This window comes from Trachypithecus francoisi, unplaced genomic scaffold (genome assembly GCF_009764315.1).
Source record: "Trachypithecus francoisi isolate TF-2019V2 unplaced genomic scaffold, Tfra_2.0 Lachesis_group6, whole genome shotgun sequence".
NCBI classification, from domain to species: Eukaryota; Metazoa; Chordata; class Mammalia; order Primates; family Cercopithecidae; genus Trachypithecus; species Trachypithecus francoisi.
The window spans coordinates 33,691,618-33,704,005 of record NW_022681471.1 but is presented as its reverse complement, the minus strand read 5'-3'; positions in this window follow the sequence as shown (position 1 = coordinate 33,704,005).

Below are 12,388 nucleotides of genomic sequence, written 5' to 3'. Positions count from 1 at the left end.
AAAATATAGGCTTAAATTTTTGTGATCTTAGCTAGGCAATGGTTTCTTAGATATGACCAAATACACAAACAACCAAAGAAAAATTAGATAAATTGTACATTATCACAATTAAAATATTTTGTGCTTTAAAGAACACCATCAAGAAAGTGAAAAGACAATCCACAGAATAGGAGAAAATATTTTAAAATCATATACCTGTTAAGGTACTTGTGTCCAGAACATATGAAGCACAATCACAACTCAGCAATAAAAAGAGAAGTAACCCAATTAAAAATTAGCAAAGGATATGAGTTGACATTTTTTCAAAAAAGGTATGTAAATGAGCAATAAGTACACAAAAAATGCTCAACATGGTTAGCCATCAGGGAAATGAAAATAAAACTACCATGAAATATCACTTCACACTCACTAGATGGCTATAATAAAAAAGACAATCGTAAGTGTTGACAAGGATGTGGAAAAATTGGAACCCTCATACATTGGTGGTAGAAAGGGAAAATGGTACAGCTGCTTTGGAAAACAGTTCGGCAGTTCTTCAAAAGGTTAAACAAAGGCTGGGCACGGTGTATCACACCCATAATCCCAGCACTTTGGGAGGCTGAATCAGGTGGGAGGATCACTTAAACCCAGGAGATTGAGGCTGCAGTGAACCATGATTGCACCACTGCACTCTAGCCTGGGCAACAGAGTGAGACCCTGTCTCAAAAAAAAAAAAAATTAAACTTAGAATTACTGTATGACCCAGCAATTCCACTCCTAAGTATATATCCTAAATAAACTGAGAACACATTTCCACACAAAATCTTGTACATAAATATTCATAGTAGCATTATTCATAATGGCCAAACACATTTGGGTATTCATAAAATCAAATGTCCATGAACTGATGAATGGATAAAGTGCAGCATATCCATACAGTATATCCAAAAAAAAAAAAAAGAAGTACATTACAACACGATGAACCTTGAAATATTCTGCTAAAGAAAGAAGCCAGTCACAAAATGCCACATTTTATATGATTCCACTTATATGAAATGTCCAGAATAGGTAAATCCTTAGAAATAGAAAGTAGATTGGCCGGGTGTGGTGACTCACACTTGTAATTCCAGCACTTTGGGAGGCCGAGGTGGGTGGATCACGAGGTCAGGAGTTTGAGACCAGCCTGGCCAAACTTCATGAAACTCCATCTCTACTAAAAATACAAAAAAATAGCTGGGCGTGGTGGCGGGTGCCTGTAATCCCAGCTACTTGGGAGGCTGAGGCAGGAGAATCACTTGAACCTGGAAGGCGGAGGTTGCAGTGATCCAAATTCGCGCCACTACACTACAGCCCCAGGGGGCAGTGCGAGACTTTGTCTCAAAAAACAAACAAACAAACAAACAAAAAACCAGGAAAGTAGATTAGCATTGACATGTATGTGTGTGTGTGTGGACCTTAACGCTGCTGCCCTGCTGCCACTGGCGTGCACATAGACCCACCGTACTGCTGCCCTGCTGCTGCTAGCATGTGTGTGTGAGAGCAGACCCTGCTGCCACTGCCCCAGTGAGGTACTTTTGCTGGCATCCCCCATTGGAGTGTTGTTGCCAGCGGACCAGAGACCCTTCAGCCCCTCCAGCACAGCAAGTTCCCTTGAGGGGCCAGAGAACAAAGCTGTGCGCCTAATCCCAACCCCCAATGTATGACCATGCAGTCCAGGAGTGCTGAGCTGAGCCTTGGCCTCCTGAAATCATCCAGAAACAAAGCCAGTCAACTACATTCAACTTATATCACAGTTAAACCTTCAAAGACATCAAATAATATAAAAGCAAAAAGCCTCATCCAAAAGATAGCAACTGGCCGGGCACGGTGGCTCAAGCCTGTAATCCCAGCACTTTGGAGGCCGAGGCGGGCGGATCACAAGGTCAGGAGATCGAGACCATCCTGGCTAACACGGTGAAACCCCGTCTCTACTAAAAATACAAAAAACTAGCCGGGCGAGGTGGCGGGCGCCTGTAGTCCCAGCTACTCGGGAGGCTGAGGCAGGAGAATGGCGTGAACCCGGGAGGCGGAGCTTGCAGTGAGCTGAGATCTGGCCAGTGCACTCCAGCTTGGGTGACAGAGCGAGACTCCATCTCAAAAAAAAAAAAAAAAAGATAGCAACTTCAAAAATTAAAGGAACATTATCCCACACAGATAAGAAAGAACCAGTGCAAGAAATCTGGCAACTCAAAAAGCCGGAGTGTCTTCTTAACTTCAAACAATGCAACAGCTTTCCAGCAATGGTTGTTAACCAGACTGAAATGGCTGGAATGACAGAAATAAAATTCAGAATGTGTATGGCGTTGAAGATCATTAAGATTCAGGAGAAAGTTGAAACCCAGTCCAAGGAAACTACGGAATTCAGTAAAACGATACAAGAGTGAAAGGTGAAATCACCACTTTAAGAAAGAATTAAACTGATCTGACAGAGTTGAAAAACTCACTATAAGAATTTCGTAATACAATCAGAAGTATTAACAGCAGAATAGACTAAGCTGAGGAAAGAATCTCAGAGCTTGAATACAGGTTCTTCAAATCAACTAGTCAGACAAAAATAAAAAAGAATAAAAAAGAATGAATAAAACTTTTGAGAAATGTGGGATTATGTAAAGACACCAAACCTCTGGCTCATTGGCATCCCTGAAAGAGAGGGAGAGAGAGTAAGCAACTTGGGAAACATATTTGAGGATGTTGTCCAAGAAAAATTTCCCAACCTCCCTAGAGAGGATTTTTGCCTGAACAAAACTGATACCAAAACCTGGCAGAGACATAATGAAAGAAGAAAACTTCAGGACATTTGCTCATGTAACAAACCAGCACATGCACCCCTGAACCTAAAATAAAAGCTGAAAAAAAAAACAATGTGGTAACAGAGCAAAGATAGACAAATAGTCCAAAGAAACAATAGAGAATCCAAGAAATAACCACACATATATGAAACTTGACAGATGAAATAAAAGGAATGGCAAATTTTAAAAAAGAAAGAAAGTAGATAAGTAGTTTCCTAGGGCTGGGGGTAGGGGGAGATGGTGGTAGGGTGGGTAAAGGATAATGGGTATTGATGGCTAATGCCTATAGGTTTCTTTAAGGGGAACAAAAATGAAAAATTAGGCTGGGCGCAGTGGCTCATGCCTGTAATCCCAGCACTTTGGGAGGCCGAGGTGGGCGAATCACTTGAGGTCAGGAGTTCGAGACCAGCCTGGCCAACATGGTGAAACCCTGTCTCTACTAAAATATAAAAATTAGCTTGTCATGGTGGCATGCACCTGTAATCCCAGTTACTCAGGAGGCTGAGGCAGGAGAATCACTTCAACCTGGGAGGCAGAGGTTGCAGTGAGCTGAGATCACGCCACTGTACTCCAGCCTGGGCGACAGAGCGAGACTCCCTTTCAAAAAATAAATAAATAAATAAAAAGAAACAGAAAAATTAGATTTTACACTTCTTAAACAATTTATTGAGGTCTCTAATTTCTCTCAATAATGTTTTGTAGTTTTCAGTATAAAATTAGATTGTGGTGAAGAATGTACAACTCTGTGACTATACTATAAAACATTGACTTGTCCACTTAAAATAGGTGAATTCTATGATATGTGAATTATATGTCAATAAAGATGTCAAAAAATTAAAAAAAGTTATTTTATATTTTGTCCATGCCTCTTCCTGCTTGCCTTGTCTCTCACCACTGTTCTACCTATATTGTGGCCTTCAGCCAAATCTTGGTAAACTCCATTCCCCAATTAGCATCCACACTTTTCTGCCTCTGTGCATTTCTTTGACCTCAACTAATTCCCTCTCATTTCTTCCTGTGGAAATCTCATCTATCCTCCAAGACTCATTTCCATTCATTTGTCACTGACCACATATTCTAACTTGTATTGTAGTTATTGGTTGTTTTATGCCCATAATTAGGCTGGAATCCCTTGAGGTCACAATTCATGTCTGTTTTGCTACATTCCTGCAGAACGTAGCTCAGCAACAATTAGGAACTGAAATGAATTCACCTTGAACTAAGAGTGCTCCACAGTAAGATTTTCCTTTTGCTCTTTTAAAACTTTGAAATACTATGATTTTTAGTTATTTAGACTCAACAGTTTTTATAGCCATCTCTGAATTCCTGCTGAGTTTTTAGCCTTTGTTAGCCATATGGTCATGAATGCTGAGACTTCTGATCCTTCACTACTCTTTAATTCAATGTATGTATGACATGAAATATATGTGTACATGCACATATGGTACATATATACATAAATATATAAAGATAAATATAAACACATACATATTGAGAGAAAGAGAATATATTATATGCCAGATACTAGGAAGATATCAAGACATAAAAGTCATAGTTAAGAGTTTATAGTCTTTGCAGGTGGAAATGAAGGTGGGCATATACAGACATAATGAAACTTCTAGATCTGGAAGTGCACAGAGGAAATCTTGCAGTGAGAGACTGCTGAGTGCCAGTGCTATTCTCTTCAACCTACCTGCCCCCAACTCTGCAAAGTACCTAAGTCTTTTTAACTGCCAGAGTGTCATTTGAGGCCATGTCTTAATTTACAGATTGGCTTGCTTAATTTTCAACCATATTGCTTTTCAAGTGTCTTATTTATTTTTTTCTTATTATGTATTAACTTGTCCTTAACAGATTTGTTTATTGACCTATTTTAGAATTTTTGTTGTCCCTTTTCTAAAATTTGAAAACTAATATGTTGAAGCCTGTAATTTCTTAATGTAAAATATATCTAGCCATTTAATCAAGTTATCCACATTCCATCAATAACTCAAAGAAGTAGACAATATCCATTTTATTATCACTGGCTTCATCTAATCAGTTTTAAGGATGCTTTCACCAATGGGTGAATATGGGCCACAGATGCTCTTAGGAGTAAAGTGAACCAAAACACTGATTTCCTAACTCAAGAGCTATCCAACACTTTTAATAGTCACATTAATTACTTTCTTAAAGCTACAATAAAAATTTTTAAAAATAATAAAATAGTTTGAAGTAACCACAACTTTCCTTATATTCCTGCAATAATTCTCCTTCTCCTCCTCTTTCCTCCTCCTCCTCCTCCTTCTTCTTCTTCGTCTTCTTCTCTTCTTCTTCTTCTTCCTCTTCTTCTTTTGGTTTTTTGTTTTGTTTTTGTTTACTTGGTGTCAACGCAAGTGTCTGGGAAAGGAACCCAAGTGAAGAACCTCAGTCAAAAGACATACATCCCATCCTTGTGCCTGGTGGAAAGCCAACCACTAAAATGCCAAAGGGATCAGTCTTCTGATTAATGGAGGATTTGATAGAACATATAGTTTATCACGTTTTTGGCCCTTAAAATTTTTATCCAAAATGGGTGAATCCACTTTCATGCCTGAGTCCTAACACTAATGCTCTGAGAAGAGGAGGTCCTCAGGATCATCATTCTGAACATGGGCTGTCTTCAACCGCATCTGAAAATGGCTGCTGAGATTGGATATACTGTCTCCTGAGTCCAAATAGTCCTAGATTTGCTTTCAAAACATCCCATCAGCCTCTTCATATTCTCCCAGCCTGTGGCTTACCTTTTCATTCACTTAATAGGATCTTTTGAAGAGCAGTTTTAATAGTAATAAAGTCAAACATATCAATTTTTTCTTTCACAGATTAGCCTTTTGGTGTTATATCTAAAAATACATTGCCAAACTCCAAATCATAAAGTTTTCTCCTACGTTTTCTTATAGACCTTTTGTAGTTTTGCATTTTCCATTTAGCTCTATGATTCATTTTGGGTTAATTTTGTATAAGGTGTGAAGTGTGTGTTGAGATTCTCTTTTTTTTGTATATGGATGCCCAGTTGTTCCAGCACAACTATACAATTAATGAAACACCAATTAATTTTTGTAGAGTGAGTGGATTTTGAAATTGTTGGTCTTGGTTATACATTGTGCTCCTGTTTTCTTTACATTAACTGTAAAAAATTTTGAAGTTCTTACTCATTGCAAGATGGCCTCAGCAGGTTTCTTGCGTGACTAGTCCGTACATTATGAACCATAAAATCTTTTTGGACTATAAATACTGATACTTATATACTATATTATTTTATGTTTATATTTGTTGGATATTCAGCTTGCTGAAATAGCAAGAGAAAATTAGATGACATTTTAAGAAGAATTTAAGACCTAATTTAAGACTTGGTAGCTTGTGTCAATCCAGGAAATATCACTTATTTTAAGAAACCTGAGTGTCCCTACACCAAAATGAATTCCAAATGGGTCAAGGATTTACAACCAAAATCATGAAGAAATGGAAGAAAACACAGGATAAGTTTTATATATAATTTTGCAGTTGAGAAAGCCTTTTAAGTATGACAGAAATCCAGAAGCCATAAAAGGAAACATGATAAATTTGACCTCATATAAGTAAAACAACTTCTGCGTTTCAAAATACACTATAAACCAAGAAAAAAGTAAAAAATAAAAATGACAGACTGGGAATAATACTTATTACATGTATCATAGACAAAAGGATAATTTTCTTATTATACATAAAGAACTCCTACAAATTGATACAACAACAACAAAAGCCATTAATTCAACTCAAGTTTGCAAAGGAATAAATAAAAATTCACAGGAAAATAAGAGCTGCATCAGTTCATGAAAGATGCCCATCAATAGTAGTAACAAAAGAAATGCAAAATAAAACCACACTCAGATACCATTTTTACCTGTTATGTGGCAAAGACAAAAAGTTTACACCTTGTGTGATTCAAGGTGTGGGAAAATAAGTACCCTCATGCATTGCTGGCAAGAGTGTTAACTGACAATACTATCAAGCTGGAGAGTGATTTGGTAATGTCTATTAAAACCAAAAATGCACTTACCCTTCTCACACACACACATCCATCAATATTCACTCATTGCATCATTATTCATAATAGCAAAAATTGAAAACTATGTCCTTCAATTTAGATTGATTCTACAAAATATGATATATACATACAATAGAATACTATGCAGTCTTTAAAAAATGAGGCAGCTCTCCATAGTTTGATACTGAAGGATCTCCAAGATGTAATGTTAAGGGAAAAACAAAGCACACAACAGTGTCTAGTATGCAACATTTCTAAGAAAAACATGTTACAGATTGTGTAAGTGTGGAACATCTCTTAATGTATGCAAGGAAATCAGTAACCTTGTTTGTCTCAGGAGGATGGTTTAAGGGAAAGGCAGGAGGAAATCTTGCTTTTCACTGATTGTCTTTCTGTGCATATATTAATATTTTAAAAGTAAGATGATTTTTAAAACTCAAGTGATAGTTTTCAATGTCGTTTTAGAAGCCCCTTAGGCTCTTACCCTCAGGATGTCAACGCCAAAGATCTGGCTCCTCAAATAGTGCCCCACAGGCAGTTAATAGCTTCACAGAGACAGATTTTAGAACTTGGTGCTCTTTTCTATATACATACTCAGCCTGTGATGGACTTTCAAATAAGAAAGGCCTAACAGTGCACATTGTTGTTTCTGTGGTTAGCTCAAATTTAGCATGACACTGGAAAAACATCCATGCGAATGGGAGTGGAAGCTTTAAATGCACTTTTCAGATATATGTGAGAAATTTCTGAGCATGAATACCTTTCTCAAATAAATAGATTAAGTGTTGCATGTGTTCATATGTTTATATACATATAAAAATAAATCTACAAAAACACACAAAAAGGTTAACAACAACAATTTCTGGATGATGGGATCATAAGCTGTTTTTCTTTTTTTTTTTTAATTTTTTTTTTTTTTTTTTTTGAGACAGGGTCTCACTCTGTCATCCAGGTTGGAGTGCAGTGGCGTGAGTCAGCTCACCGCAGTCTCAACCTCCCAGGCACAAGTGTTCCTCCCACCTCAGCCTCCCAAGTAGCTGGGATTACAGGCACGTGCCACCACATCCAGCTAATTTTTGTATTTTTTAAGAGATAGGGTCTCTCCATGTTGTCCAGGCTGGTCTTGAACTCCTGGGCTGAAGTGATCTGCCCACCTCGGCCTCTCAAAATGCTGGGATTACAGACATGAGCCACTGTGGCCAGCCATACACTAATTTTCTTTGTGTTACTGAATCATGTGTAGTTTAAATTTTCTACATTGAACATGGATGATTATGTGATTAAAGAAAATCTCTCTTACTATGAGCATTCTTGTCCATAAAATATTATCTTGTCTAATTTATGCTCTACGTCATTAAAAATGAACAATCAATAAATCTTCATTGTGTTAACATACTAAGAAAAAGATGAGCGTGACAGGAGAATGGTACAAGATCCCTCTGTTCAGGCATAACTCTTATTCTAAGGTCATCTACTTTCTGTTCATGGAAGAAGGAGCATGGCCTGCTCACTGGTTAAAGGTGACTCTGGATTATAAAGATGAGAAAAACTGGTGAGCAAGCCAGGAAAAGCAAGTGCCACATCTCAGAAGAGTTAGGGCCCGGTCTGAGAAAACAATGAAGTAGGCCCACAAGGACCCAAGCTCTGTATGATTCCATTTTGCTCTTCTATGACATCCCCATTCTAGCCCCGTTCAAGAGGGTGGAAGTGAGAAGATGGAAAAAGTGAAGGTGTTACTGGGAAGTACAGGAATCCTTGGTTCTTGTCTAATTTGGGAGAAAGAATTGGCCAAGGGACAATTAATATGCAAGTCAAAGGTTTGTTAAAGAGATAAGAGTACAACCAAGAGAGAGCCAGTTAACTTGGCTGCAAAACAGCTCTGGGCTGGTCTGGCTGGAAAGCAGCAGCAGTAGCAGCAAGGTTTATTTAAACAGACAGTACACTTGGAAGCCCGAGTCAGAGCAGGCTGCTCAAAAGAATGGGCTAGCAGCAGCTGGTGCTAGGGGACTCTAAAAGAATCTTACATGATTATTCATGAAGGGGCATAACGAGGTGTCACTTGCAATCATGTTTTAGGTGGTCCCCTTGGGCACACGTGCTGGATGATTGCATGTTAATATGCATGACACATGTCTCATTAACATTTAAAATCCCCACTCAAGGGTCTGTTTTTTACTATTATAATGAGCAAAAGGGTACTCTAGGGCAAGCTATTGGGGGAGTGTGTATTCACATCTGCCCGGGAAGTCCCTACCATGGTTATCTCCGGCTAGGGCCTGATAAGTCTCCTTCAGGGCTGGAGGAGCCCAACCACAAGGTCAGAAGTAGCCAGTGTAGCCCGTCTTTTTTGCTGTCAGTGGGCAACATCTCCGCGACTTCTTTTCCCAGAGCCTCCTTTGCCTACTGGTTCCTGGCTATCTGCCTACTCTAACAAAGGGACTTTATGGGGGGTTAGGAATGGAAGTAAAGTGACAGAAGACTCTCTTGCCTGGCATGAATAAGGGATTTGCTGCAGCTTTATCTCTCACATATAGAAGTGGCTTCTAAGGGTAAGCATGAGACACAGGAGCCAAACAGGGAGAACAATGGAGAGAAATTCCAAATCCATTGCTCAAATAAGCTTTGTTAGAGGCAGGCAAATGGAAATCCTGTGGCTCTGTATTCCATGACATGAGTAGTTTATTGTAAAGATTAAAATACTCTAATGACTAGGCAAAATGCCAACTGGATTTGTCAAGTTGTATGACAAGCTTGCTTCTGTTTCTGAAAAAAAAAAAAAAAAAAAAAAAATATATATATATATATATATACACACATATATATATAGTCACAAAACTGAGCTGTGGCCAAAAAAGAGATAAAGTGTAGTAATTTACCCCTCAGCCATACTTCTTGTTTTAAAACTTTCTTGGTGGGAAAAAATTCATTATGTCCGCTATGAAGAAGAGATTCTGGAGGGCCTCTATTTTCAAATGGCTTGAGAATTCTTCAAATGAAACTGCAACACCTATAGGTTCATAAACTTCAAGTAGTTTTAACATAACATTGTCTTTGTTATCATCTCAAACTTAGCCCACCAAATCTAGAAACACGTGCTGTGTAACCTTTCCGTGTTAATGATCCTAACAGATTTTTCAGTACTTTTTTATTTTTTGAGACGGAGTCTCGCTCTATCGCCCAGGCTGGAGTGCAGTGGCAGGATCTCAGCTCACTGCAAGCTCCGCCTCCCGGGTTTACGCCATTCTCCTGCCTCAGCCTCCCCAGTAGCTGGGACTACAGGCGCCCGCCACCTCGCCTGGCTAGTTTTTCGTATTTTTTAGTAGAGACGGGGTTTCACCGTGTTAGCCAGGATGGTCTCGATCTCCTGACCTCGTGATCCGCCCGTCTCGGCCTCCCAAAGTGCTGGGATTACAGGCTTGAGCCACCGCACCCGGCTGTTTTTCAGTACTTCTAAGGCTATTAGGTCTCTACTGCTCAGGGCTTCACTTGGAAAGAAAGTATGGATTTGATGGAGTAGGAAAGATACACGTTGCCAAGTTATAGTTTCCCATCTAGATTGTGTCACCCAGAGCAACTCATCAAGGGACAAGACTATGGGAGAAAAGAAAAACATGGGAAACAATGTTAAGTAATTGAAAAGATTCCGTAGCCAGAGACTGGAGTCCTTCAGTACTGGTTTCCATTATTAACTCATTCGATGAGACAAAGATAATGGGACTGAACATTTTACTAAGAACATTGTAAGTATTTCAAAAGCGTCTAAAATCGTGGCACACAGACAGTCTCCATATGATATTCTCTATGTTAGTGAGTGGGTTGCTCCTGTGCAAGTAGAAATTTAAATTTAAAGTTCTGAGATAATTGGCTCAGGAGTATGAATTTGAGTTGTTATTGTGGGTCTGTGATTCATTCATAATTAAGGAAATATGATCATCTGTAAAATATGGATTTAAAAAAGAAAAAAAGAAATACTTTATTAAATTTTAGAAAAATGTTGCCAGCATGTTTTTCATTGAAAAGATAATGTATCAAAAAGCTAAAAACATTTTCTAAAAAAAAAATGGCCAGGTGCCATGGCTCACGCCTGTAATCCCAACACTTGGGAGGATGAGGAGGGTGGATCACCTGAGGTCAGGAGTTCGAGACCAGCCTGGCCAGCATGATGAGCCCTCATCTCTACTAAAAATACAAAAACTAGCTGGGCGTGGTGGCAGTCGCCTGTAATCCCAGCTACTCGGGAGGCTGAGGCAGGAGAATCCTTGAAACTGGGAGGCGGAGTTTGCAGTGAGTTGAGATCATGCCACTGCACTCCAACCTGGGTGACAGAGCAAGACTCCGTCTCAAAAAAAAAAATAAATAAATAAAAAGCAAAATATGTTTAATAGTTGTAATCAGAGTCAACTTGCTTTAAAATTTTAAAATGTCATACAGCTGAAACTGAGTATTTTTGGTTATTAAACACAGAAATGCTAGTTCACACACAGAACTGTTCTTTTAGTTTTACTCTTTGCTTATTTAATCATTTATTTTATTTGAATCAGGGTTTCACTCTGTTGCCCAGGCTGGAGTACAGTAGCCCAATCATAGCTCACTGCAACCTTGAACTCCTGGGCTCAAGTGATCCTCCTGCCTCAGCCTCCCGAGTAGCTGGGACTACAACCATGCACCACCCTGCCCAGCTAACTTTTTTTTTTTTTTGCAGAGATATTACCCAGGCTGGTCTTGAACTCCTGGCCTCAAGCTATCCTTTCTCCTTCCTCCCTAAATGTGGGGATTATAAGTTTGAGCCACCACACCCAGCCTCAGTTTTACAGTTTAATTATTTCTGAAACTGTGGTTCAGATATTTAAAATTACTATTTTTAAAAGAGTGGGTAAGAGTTTAGCTTTTGTTTTATAAGGGATATATATGTATATATACATATTGGTTTTGAGACAGGATCTCACTCTGTCACCCAGGCTTGAGTACAGTGGCATGATCACAGCTCACTGCAGCTTTAACCTCCCAGGCTCAGATAACCCTCCTATCTCAGTCTCTTGAATTGCTGGGAACACAGGCATGTGCCACAATGCCTGGTTAATTGAAAATATATATGTATTTGTAGAGACAGGGTCTCACTGTGTTGCCCAGGCTGCTCTCAAACTTCTGGCCTCAAGTGATCCTCCAGCCTCAGCCTCCCAAATTGTTGGGATTACAGGCATGAGCTACTGTGCCCGGTCTACAAGGGATATTTTAATAGGTACATTTAAGAAAAAGACTTGGATATTTAGTATGTAAGCATTATCCTTCAATGTAGAGTAGTTATAAAAAATAAAACTAAAATATTTCTATGCGGGAACACCTTGTCAACAGTCATTTCATATCCACTTTTTATTTTCTGCAGCATTTATTATTTTGGTGCTAGTAACACTGATGAGATGTGACTGTGATAAACATGAAGAAAAAACAAATGGGACAATAATAGAAACTGAAAACCAAACGAAAACACTACTGGTATTGTATTGAAAACAAATCAGATGAAATAAAATAAATT